The following is a 12,212-nucleotide window of genomic DNA, read 5'->3' as shown; positions in this document are numbered from 1 at the left end:
GGAGGTAATCACCATCCCCCCCCACCCCCCACCAGACCACACGAAGGGCCCGCAGCCTGATTTCTCTAACCTTAGGCCAGTTAAAGGTAATCAAAATCACCCCTAGGGCTTGTTAAACCAGACTGCTGAGCCCCACACCCAGTCTGATGTTTAGGTCTAGTTTGAAGCTGAGACTTTTTAATAAATCCCAGCTGGTGATGACACCACTCTTCAGGATCCAACGCCAAAGAACCACTGCTTTAGACTCTCCTCACTCCCTTTCCATCTCACATCAATTCTTCCTGAATTTTTTCTTCATGGACTAGCAAAAGCCTTCTTAAATCTGAAAGTATAGGCGTCCGGCAGGCACCTGGGTGGTTCAGTCCATTGAACGTTGAGAGTCTGACTCGATTTCAGCTCAGGTCATGACCTCAGGGTCATGGGATGAGCCCGGCAAGGGGCTCCCTGCTCAGCAGGGAGTCCACTTGAGAGTCTTTCCCTCTGCCCCTCCCCCCACTCACATGCATGTGCAGGCTCTCAAATGAATAAATAAATTTTAGGAAGGGATGCCTGGGTGGCTCAGTGGTTGAGCACCTGCCTTTGGCTCGGGTTGTGATCCTGGGGTCCTGGGATTGAGTCCTGCATTGGGCTCCCCCCAGGGAGCCTGCTTTTCCCTCTGTCCATGTCTCTGCCTCTGTGTCTTTAGTGATAAATAAATTAATTCTAACAAAACACAAAATAATAAATGTTAGGGGAAAAAAGGAAACTGTTGTAGGCCTCTGATAACTGTGGACAAGAAGACCTACTCTTCACTGTGGACTTACTGTGCTTTAGGTTATCTCTGTCACAATTAAAACAACCCTGCAAAATATAGCATTGCCTCCAAATTTATAGGGCAACTTTGAAAAAAACCCTGAGACTTTGAAAGGTTAAGCAATTTCTAAATTCCACAATGACAAATTGGTTTTATGTATTCATTAAAGGGGACTCCTCCTTAAACAAACTCTTGTTACCAAAATCTGATGCAAAAAGGAGAATGGTGATAGAAAACAAAGAGAATGTTCTTCCCAGAACAAAGGTGAGACCTAGGAGGATACAAAGTATAGAACCACCTGTCCATTATTTAGTTGGTTTTGGTATAGACTCTTCAATTTACCTGCCTCTACCTACATATGGACTCTGCTTTTTTGCAGATCATATCCTTCTCTGTTCTAGCAGTTAAGCTCAAGCTAATAACTAGTTCTATGCTATTCTTATTAACAAAGTCTTCAGGGACACCCAGGTGGCTCAGGGGTTTAGTACCTGCCTTCGACCCAAGGTGTGATCCTGGAGACTCAGGATAGAGTCCCATGTCAGACTCCCTGCATGGAGCCTCCTTCTCTCTCTGCCTGTGTCTCTGCCTCTCTCTCTCTGTGTCTCTCATGAATAAATAAATAAAATCTTTAAAAAAAAAAGTCTTCATTTGAAAGGGGCTTTTCTGCCTTTGTTATGACCAGCACATGAATGATTCAAGCAGCAAGGATGAGCAGAGATTCAGAAGAGTCTACATTTTCACATGCTGTCATTTAAAAACAAAAAAAGAAAGACTCTACAATAGACTCATTTCAGACCTAAAAGACACCTGCAGATTCAAAGTGAGGGGAGAGAGAAACATTTATCTTGCAAATGAATGTCAAAAGAAAGCCAGACTAGCAATATTTATACTGAACAAAATAGACTTTAAAACAAAGACTGTAACCAGAGACAAGAACACTATATAATAAAGAGGACAACCCAACAAGAAGATGTTAACAATTATATTTATTCACCCAACACGAGAGCACCCAAATACATAAAACAGTTAATAACAAAGGAACTAATGGATAATATTATAAAATTAGGGGACTGTAACACCCCACTCACATCAATGGACAGATCATCTAAATGGAAAAAAATCAAGGAAACAATGGCTATAAATGACACACTGGACCAGATGGACTTAACAGATATATTCAGAACATCCCATACTACAACAGCAGAATACATATTTTCAAGGGCACACAGAACACTTTCCAGAATAGATCACATAACAAACCTCTACAAATTCAAGATCAAAATCATACCGCGCATACCTTTTGACCACAACGCTATGAAACTGGAAGTTAACCACAAGATAAAAAAGTCTCTAAAGACCACAAACACATGGAGGTTAAATGATATCCTTACTAAAGAATGAACAGATCAATCAGGAAATAATTTAAAAGGTACACAGAAACCAATAACAATGAAAATACAACAGTCCAAAAATCTCTGGGATGCAGGAAAAGCAGTTCTAAAAGGGAAGTTTATAGCACTACAGATCTACCTCAAGAAGAAAAATGTCAAATAGTTACTCTAACTTTACACATGAAGAAGCTAGAAAAAAGAACAAGACCTAAAGCCAGCAGAAGAAAGGAAATAAAGATTAGAGCAGAAATAAATGATACAAGAACTAAAAAACAAAACCAAAAAATAGAACAGATCAATGAAACCAGGAAATGGTTCTTTGAGGGAAAAAAAATTGATCAACATCTAGGAAGACTTAAGAGAAAGGACTCAGCCAATACCACAGAAATACAAATAATAAAATAAATAAATAGAAGTTATGAAAACCTATATATGCCAACAAATTGGGACAACCTAGAAGAAACAGATAAATTCCTAGAAAGATATAAGCCACTAAAACTGAAACAGAAAAAAAAAACGGAAAACTTGGGACAGATAACCAGCAAAGAAATTGAACCCATAATCAAACTCCCAAACAGCTTCACAGGCAAATTCTACCAAACATTTAAAGAAGTGTTAATGCCTATTCTTCTCAAACTATTCCAAAATATAGACAAGAGAAAAAAACTTCCAAATTCATTCTACGAAGACAGCATTATTCTGATACCAGAACCAGATAAAGACTCCACTAAAGGGACATCTGAGTGGCTCAGTCACTTAAGCATCTGACTCTTGATTTCAGGCCAGGTCATGATCTCTCAGGGTTGTGAGACTGAGCCCCACTGGGGGTGGAGCCTACTTAAAATTCTCTCTCTCTCTCTCTCTCTTTCTCTCTCTCACACACGCACACGGCAAGTGTACTTACATACTCTAAAAAAAATTTAAAATGGTCTCACTAAAAAAGAACTACAGGCAATATCCCTGATAGACATATATGCAAAAATTCTCAACAGAATACTACCAAATTAAAGAGTACATTAAAACTAAATAAATCAAATGGGATTTATTCCTGGGTTGCAAAGATGGTTCAATATTCTCAAGTCAATATGATACATCACATTAATAAAATAAAGGATAAGAACCATGTGATCATTTCAACAGATGCAGAAAAAGCATTGGACAAAATACAACATCAATTTACGGTTAAAAAAAACCCCTCAACCAAGTAGGTTCAGAAGTAACATACCTCAACATAATAAAAGTCATATATGAAAAACCCACAGCTAAAATCATCCTTAAGAAAAACTGACAGCTTTTCCCCTAAAGTCAGGAACAAGATAGGAATGTCCACTCTTACCACTTTCATTCAACATAATAGTGGAAGCCCTAGCCATAGCAATCAGACAACAAAAATAAAAGGGGTCCAAATAAGTAAGGAAGAAATAAAACTTTATTTGCAGATGACATGATACTCTAAATAGAAAACCCAAAAGACTCCACAAAAAAACTTCTAGAACTTATAAACAAATTCAGTGAAATCTCAGAATTAAAAAAAAAAAAAAAAATCAATGTACAGAAACCTGCTGCATTTCTATATATTAATAATGAAGCAGCAGAAAGAAACTACGAAATCAATCTCATTTACAATTGCACCAAAAGCAATAAGATACCTAGGAATAAACCTAAACACAAGAGGTGAAAGACCTGTACTCTGAAAACTATAAAACAGTGATGAAAAAACTGAAGATGACAAAGAAATGGAAAGACATTCCATGCTTATGGGCTGGAAGAACAAATATTGTGAAAATGTCTATAGTACCCAAAGCAATCTTAAAATTAAATGGGTACTTAAAATTAAAGTGCCCATTTAATACAATCCCTATCAAAGGTCTCACATTTAGATCTTTAGATCTTTAATCCATTTTTCACAGAACTAGAACAACAATCCTAAAATTTGTATGGAACCACAAAAGACCTCAACTAGCCAAAGAAACCTTGAAAGAAAAGCAAAGGAGGCATCACAATTCCAGAATTCATATTACAAGCCTGCAGTAATTAAAGCACCTGGCTGGCTCAGTAGGTAAAGCATAAGACACTTGATCTGGAGGTTATAAATTCAAGCCCCACACTGGGCACAGAGGTTACTTAAAATCTTAACAACTCAAATCTGTAGTAATCAAAACAGTATGGTACTGGCACAAAAATAGACACACAGACCAATAGAACAGAACAGAAAATCCAGAAATAAATCTACAATTGTATGGTCAATTGATCTTTGACAAAGCAAGAAAGAACATTCAATGGGATGAAGAATGTCTCTTCAATAAATGGTGTTAGAAGGGATCCCTGGGTGGCGCAGCGGTTTAGCGCCTGCCTTTGGCCCAGGGCGCGATCCTGGAGACCCGGGATCGAATCCCACGTCGGGCTCCCGGTGCATGGAGCCTGCTTCTCCCTCTGCCTGTTTCTCTGCCTCTCTCTCTCTCTCTGTATGTGACTATCATAAATAAATAAAAATTTAAAAAAAAAATAAATAAAAAAAAAAATAAATAAATGGTGTTAGAAACCTGGACAGCAACATGCAAAAGAATGAAACTGGACCACTTTCTTACACCATACACAAAAATTCAAAATGGATTAAAGATCTAAATGTGAGACCTGCAACCTAGAAGGGAATACAGGCAGTAACTTCTTTGATATTGGCCATAGCAATTTCTTTCTAGATAGGTCTCCGGAGATGAAAGGAAAACTAAACTACTGGAACTACAGCAAAATAAAAATCTTCTGCACAGGGAAAGAAACAAAACAAAAAGGGAAAGTACAGAATGGGAGAAGATATTTGCAAATGAGTTGCCTGATAAAGGGTTAGTAACCAAAATATATAGAGAACTTATACAACTCAACACCCAAAAAGCAAATAATACAATTTAAAAAAGGGCAGAAGACATGAATAGACATTTCTCCAAAGACATCCAGATGGCCAACAGACACATGAAAGAGTGCCCATCATCACTCATCATCACTCATCATCAGAGGAAATGCAAATCAAAACTACAATGAGCTGTCACCTCACACCTGTTAGAATGGCTAAAATCAACAACCCAAGAAATGACAAGTATTGGCAAGGATGTGGAAATAAAGGAACCCTTGTACACGGTTGGTGGTAATGCAAGCTGCTGCAGCCACTGTATAAAACAGTATGAAGTTTCCTCAAAAAGTGAAAAATAGAACTACCTTATGATCCAGCAATTACACTACTGGGTATTTACCCAAAGAACCCTACAAAAACCCTAATTCAGAGGGATACATGCACCATTATGCTTATAGAAGCACTACCTACACTAGCCAAATCATGGAAGCAGCCCAAGTGTCTCTTGACTGATGAATGGATAAAGCAGATGAGGCCTACACACACACACACGTATATATATGTGTGTGTATATATACATATATATACACATACATGTGCATATATAATTCACAAACATATATAAATATGGAATATTACTCCACCACAAAAATGAGTGAAATCTTGCCATTTGCAAACAACACGGATAGAGGTAGACAGTAAAATGCCAAGCGAAATAAGTCAGAGAAAGTATTTGTCTTTTACATTCACTCTTATGTGTAATTTAAAACAAAACAAATGAGCAAAGGAAAAATATAAGACACAAATCAAGAAAAAGACTCTTAGAGAAGACACTGATGGTTGCCAGAGGGGAGGTGGGTTGATGAATGGGTGAAACAGGTGATGGGAGCCCACTTGTGATGAGCACCTGGTGTTGTATGGAAGTGTTGCATCACTATATTGTACACCTGAAACTAATACAATACTGTATGTTGACTAAACGGAATTAAATTTAAAACTTTAAAAGTAGAGGTTTGAGGTGCCTGGGTGGCTCAGTCCGTTAAGCACCTAACTATGGCTCAGGTCATGATCCCAGGATTGTGAGATGGGGCCCCATTTTCAGCCTCTGCTCCTCCCCACTGATTCCATGATTACATGCTCTTGTGCTAATAAATAAAATCTAAAAAAAAAAAAAAAAAATCTTGTTTTTAGTACCTATTAAGAAAAAATATAGGACACATAATTTTGAATAACACCCAGTTCCTGCCCTCAACAAAGTCAGCCTTGGTAGGCCAGAAGTCTCAAGTAGCAGAACTTCCAGCCAGAAGTCTCAAGTAGCAGTGGCATTATGGGAACACACAAGAAAGAGTGACATGGTATCAAAGGTTCTGGAGTTGGCAGATCAATCCACAGGTTTAAAATCCCCCAATCCCAACCCCACCTGCTTTACTTGCTCTGTGATCTTCAGATTAAGTTACTGAACTTAATCTCTCTGAGCCTTAAGATCCTGAACTTATGGGGCACCTGGATGCCTCAGTTGGTTAAGCATCTGACTCTTGGTTTTGGTTCAGGTCATGATCTGAGGATTGTGAGATGGAGCCCCTGTTGAGTTTGAAGCTCAGCGTGGAGTCTGCTTAAGATTCTCTCTCCCTCTGCCCCTTCCCCTACCCCCTGCACACTCTCGCTCTAAAATAAATCTTTAGGGGATCCCTGGGTATTTCAGCAGTTTAGCGCCACTTTCAGCCCAGGGCATGATACTGGAGACCTGGGATCAAGTCCCACGTCGGGCTCCCTGCATGGAGCCTGCTTCTTTCTCCCTCTGCCTGTGTCCCTGCCTCTCTCCCCCTGTGTCTCTCATGAATAAATAAATAAAATCTTTTAAAAAAATAAATGGTCATAACTGTCTCAGGTTATTGTGTCTGCTTATATAACCCCAACTACCACTTTTGATGACTAGAATCATTAAATGTCAGTGGAATGGCTTTTTCCTTTTTTATTTAGGTTAGTAATATGATAGAAATTGCAAATCAAATCAAGAGATGGGGCTGACTGAGGGAGGATGAAGGATGAGTCACACATTTCTGGCTTGAAGAGTGCCAATGACCAAAGTGGGAAGACCAGACAGGGAATGAGGGAATGGGGGGCGGGGGGAGTGGGGAATGGACAGAAACAGGCAACAACTGGGAAGGAAAAGAGTTCAGTTCGGATATTCCTACTTAACAGTAAATATGAGTCATCCAAGTAGAAACGTCCACTAGATTGTTTGAGACAAGAAGATGAACTCACAGAAGGACCTGAGGGTCGTTAGCATGTGGGTGGTGGCTGAAACCACAGAAGTATTGAAGTCCCCCAAAGAGGCTCAGCAGACTAAAAGAAAACCACCAAGGATCAAAGCTCAAGGAATATGAACATTTAAGGGCAGATACAGTAGGAGGTAGGAAGAAATTAAAGAAGAAGAAATGTAGTCAGAAATGATGCAAAGGAACCCAGAGGAGAAAGTTTCAAATGAGGAGTGGTCAATACTACCATGTGCTGCAGAAAAGCCAGGTCAGAGCTCTATCAGAGGCCACGTGTAACCTTAACAAGAGAAGTTTCCATGAAGTCGAGGCAATGAAAAGCAGGTAACCGGTCATCTGTAAGGCCCCTCTCTAAACGGGATTCTTTGATCTCAAAATAGCAACTTATTCTCCATCAAATTATAACAAGTTGCAAGGTTTTCTTTCAGAGAAAGGGAATTTGCAAATGAGACAGAGTTATGGGGCGCCTGGGTGGCTCAGTTGGTTAAACATTTGCCTTCTGCTCAGGTCTTGATCCCAGGGTCCTGTGCCCCAAGTCCAGCTCTCTGCTCCGTGGGAAGCCTGCTTCTCCTTCCCCCTCTCCCTTTACCCGTGTGTGTGTGTGTGTGTGTGTGTGTGCGCGCGCGCGCGCGCGCACTCTCTCTCAAATATTTTTTTTAAAAAGAGAGAGAAAGAGTTAAAACATTTAACATGATCTTTGCTATTAAGCTATCGACTTCCTGAAGTTGGTCCCAGGGAAGGAATAAAGAAAAACTAGCTAATTCACTACCACCCAAAAACCTCCTAGAAGAGGAAGAAAAATGTATACCTTACTAAATAAATTTCCTGTCTAATAAATCTGAGGGCAATACCTTTAAATTTAAATTTCAATATTACTTTGAAAAATGTGTTACCATAGGTCAAAAAGCTTTGATTTCAATATGCAAATCTCTGCGTACTTGGGGTGAAATTCCATTTAAGCAGTTTTCCACTTGGATTTCTAAATAAGCCATAACTCTTATTAAACTTAGAAAATTGAAAAAAAAGATAAACTTAGAACATTTATCTTCAGTGTCATTTTTCTCATTCCTTGTATACTCACAACAATAGAGAGTGTTGTCCCAGACAATTTTAACTTAAAGTTATAAAATGGTTCTACCATGCAAATTATGGCACAAGAGAATGTTTGGCTTGGCTGTATGAACTGGTTAAACTAGTTAGTAGAGTTCAAAAATAATTCCCCCAAACATCTGCTCAGGCTAAGAAAGAGTCTCTTTGTTTTTAAGTCTGGTCCACATACAAATATTTTTCAAGAAGTTATATACTATCTCCTTTTGAGTTTTAAAAAACAAACATATAGAGCAAGGACTCCCTCCTCATCCCCGAAATTCTACTTCAGCACACCTGGGGGGGTGCCAGTATTCTAATTTTTAAAGTTTCACCTTAGGTTCTGCTGGGTACTCCCCAGCCACACTCCTGCTGAGCAACTTTACCTTTTGGCAAGATCGCCCAAAATTTTAGGGGCACTGTGACCACTGCATTCTTTATGACAAACAAGCAAAGCGTGGCAGGAGGGGGGAGTGCAGAATGGGACATCCTGCCAGCAAGCCACACGTGACAGCTGGCAGAGTGCACCTGCATCTTACATGGACGTTTCAAGAACTCACAGAGATTTGGAAGCAGCTATAACCTTGATCCCCGTCTCCTATGGGGCCTCCTTCCAACACCCACAGAGAAGGAATACAGGGCAGTCTTCAGAGGCCTCAACCATTCTATCCAGAGCTCCTGGGAATTTCTGCTCCGCAGCCTCAATTGTGAGCAGCTGAGCATAAATAACAATCCTCCAAGCTGTGCTCACTTAAGATGGGACTGAAGACCCAGTTCTCAGCCAATGCTCTTCTTTATTTATTTATTTATTTATTTTTTTATGATAGTCACAGAGAAAGAAAGAGGCAGAGACACAGGCAGAGGGAGAAGCAGGCTCCATGCACCGGGAGCCCGATGTGGGATTCGATCCCGGGTCTTCAGGATCGCGCCCTGGGCCAAAGGCAGGCGCCAAACCGCTGCGCCACCCAGGGATCCCCCCAATGCTCTTCTTTAAAGCAAAGGGAATATTTAAGCCCTACTAACTGCCACACATTAGAGATAGAGAATGCAACTCACAATGTGAACAGAACAAAAGTTTTGCCCATCAGAGGAGCCTCCAGCTTCACCAAAACCCTTAAAGTAGGTATTTTTGTTCAAAAATTTACATATAAAACTGCAGTACAGGAAAATCGCAGTACAGAAGAGTAGCAGCTTTCCTAAAGTTTCTAAAGCCATACAACTAAAAAAATCCTCCTTGAGGGACACCTGGTGGCTCAGCAGTTGAGCGCCTGCCTTCAGCTCAGGTCATGATCCCAGCGTCCTGGGATCAAGTTCTGCATCAGGTTCCCTGCAGGGAGCCTGCTTCTCCCTCTGTGTCTCTCCCTCTCTGTGTGTCTCTCATCAATAAATAAAATCTTAAAAAAAAAAAAAAAAAGGAAGAAAGAAAGAAAAAAGAAAGAAAAGAAAAGAAAAGAGAAAAGAAAAGAAAAAATAAACCCAGGGAAGGGCAAAGACACAAGTCAGAATAAGTTAACAGGACTTCTGTTTTGTGAACTGTCAATATTAACAAGCTATTCACACAACGCATACTAAATATTTTCAGTACTGGGCTAGGAACCATAGAGAGATCCCAAATCTTGAAAGGACAATAAAATTAGAAGAGTTCTGAAAAAAAGAAACAAAAATGTACTGAAGCATCCCTATTAATAAGCATGCTTTAACACAGTAACTAAGACACCAGATTTTTAAAAAATTCTTAAATCTCTTTGAGTAAAAACCCAATTTACTTTCAAAAGCCTCAAAATCTTCAGAGAATAATTCATCTTTGAAAACAGGATCTGTCAGTGGACAGATTCTCTATGCGCCCCACTCACCTTGTCTCACCCCAGACTCCACGTGCTTGCAAAACAGAGAGGCGGTCTCACTCGGGAGGGAACCCAGAAAGCTCCTCTGGACAAGCTGACCACAGAAACCTAGAAAGAGACCTGGAGAAAAGAAAACCTGTGAGCACACTCGCCCTAGGAGACAAGCAGCAGAGTTTATAAACCAGCTACAGCTGGGGCGCCTGCGTGGCTCGGTCAATTAATTAAGCGGCTGCCTTCGACTCCGGTCATAATATCTCAGGGTCCTGAGATCGAGTCCCGCATTGGGCTCTCTGTTCGGAGAGGCATCTGCTTCTCCCTCTCCCTCTGCTCCTCCCCTGCTTATGCTGTCAAATAAAATCTAAAAAATAATAATAGTTTTAAACCAGCTACAACCTCCATGAAACTCCCGACAAAGCCATGATGGAGAGAAAAGAGTCGTCAGCACACGCATCGTCTTAACAGAGGGGAAAGCAAGGTGACCAGTTGGCAAAAGCAAGAAAATTCATTCTTCCGACGCCCTCTATCGAGTTGACAGGGCAGGGGTTATATTTACCAACGCCCTCATCTGGAGCCAGGTACTCGAGTATTTCTTTACTTCTCTCTCTTGGGTTTTCTCTTTAAGTGATACTAATAGGTTTGCAGCCCAGGACACAAAGAAACGTTTCAAAGGTTCAAGACAAGGAGCCAAGAACCTCCCTAGGGCTCCCCGGTCTCCTGCCAGGCTCCTCACAGGCCCCAGCTCCCGCCCAGCCCCCCTGAACACACGGCCCGCCTCACACCTCTGCTCCCCCGCCGCTCCTCCCGAGGCGCCCCTCTCCCCCGCTGGAAACGAAGTCATCGTAGCACAGCTCAGGGGCGCCCTGCACGCCCGGCCCACCCGTGGGGCCCTCCCAGGCCTTCCTCTGGCTCAGGAAGCCTGTCCGGGACCTGAGCGCCAGCATCCACTTCCTTCCTGTCCTCCCCTCCAACCAGTTTCCCCAGGGCTGGTCTCACCTGCCCGCCCCCCCTTCCCCCCCTCCCCCCCCCCCCCCCCCCCCCCCCCCCCCCCCCCCCCCCCCGCTCTGTCACAAGAGGCGGCAGGAGCTTGTTGAGGGAAGGACTCCAGGAAGAGGGCCCCGGTGACCGGTGACCGACTCGGCCTATTTCCCCGGGACGTGTCCCTCTGCCAGGTGATACCCACGCTCCCCCTCGTGGGCCTTCGGGCTCGGTCCAAGTCACTGCCCTCAGGGCACTGCTGCCCCCAGGGACACGATCCCCGCAGTCAGGCCTCGGCCGGCGAAGGCCCGGGCAGGCGGGGCAGCGGCGCCCACGAGCCTTTCTCTGGGAGGCAGCCAGGGACGGCCGCGGGGCGTAGGCTCAAGCCTCCCCCCACTTCAGAAGCCCCAGGAATCTCGCTGAAGGACCCGGAGAGACCTGCACGGACCAGGTGCTCACTTGGGGTCAAACGTTTCCTCCAGAAAGGGCCTCCTCTGGCGTTCAGCGACAGCCCGCAGATGAGCCAGGCCTCGGGGCCCCCGGGGTTGCCGCAGGACCGCACCAGCTGGTGAACAGCAGCTCCCTGGGTGTCTCCGGGCGTCCTGTTATTCGCCCATAAAAGGGATCCCCCGCCTCTTCACAGAGGGTTCTGGCAGCAAGGGAGGGAATCCATCTCCAGCCAACGTCCTTTCTTAGAGCACACCTCAGGAAGAGGCAGGCCTCGCATTCGTCCCAACCACACCTACAAGTATTAAGGGAATGCCCATCACGGCCCACAGCGTGCCGCCTGAGCGCAGGCCCTGTGCCCAAACGATCCACAGATGTGTGGGCGCCCTTAACGTGACATCTGTAACAGGTGCGCACACGCCTGCTCTCCCTCTGGCCCCTTCTCCACCTAGAGCCACCCATCTGTTACACTCCTCCTGTAAGGATGGGGGGGGTTCCTCTCTGAGTTCAAGACTACAAAGGCACCGCTATAAATTACAGACTTACAGAGGTCCC

General features: G+C 43.0%; 1 protein-coding gene across 1 annotated transcript in view; it reads right to left on the bottom strand.

Moving 5' to 3' along the window:
* The window catches only part of TANC1 (tetratricopeptide repeat, ankyrin repeat and coiled-coil containing 1), a 223,726-nt gene that overhangs the window by 159,360 nt on the left and 52,154 nt on the right, over window positions 1-12,212 (bottom strand). Inside the window, exon 2 of the mRNA XM_038584592.1 lies at window positions 10,245-10,355. The gene's annotated coding sequence lies outside the window, so the exon portion shown is untranslated. The remainder of the gene's footprint in view (window positions 1-10,244; window positions 10,356-12,212) is intronic.

This window comes from Canis lupus, chromosome 36, assembly GCF_011100685.1.
Source record: "Canis lupus familiaris isolate Mischka breed German Shepherd chromosome 36, alternate assembly UU_Cfam_GSD_1.0, whole genome shotgun sequence".
Classification (NCBI taxonomy): Eukaryota; Metazoa; Chordata; class Mammalia; order Carnivora; family Canidae; genus Canis; species Canis lupus.
This window is presented reverse-complemented; position numbering and strand designations above follow the sequence as displayed.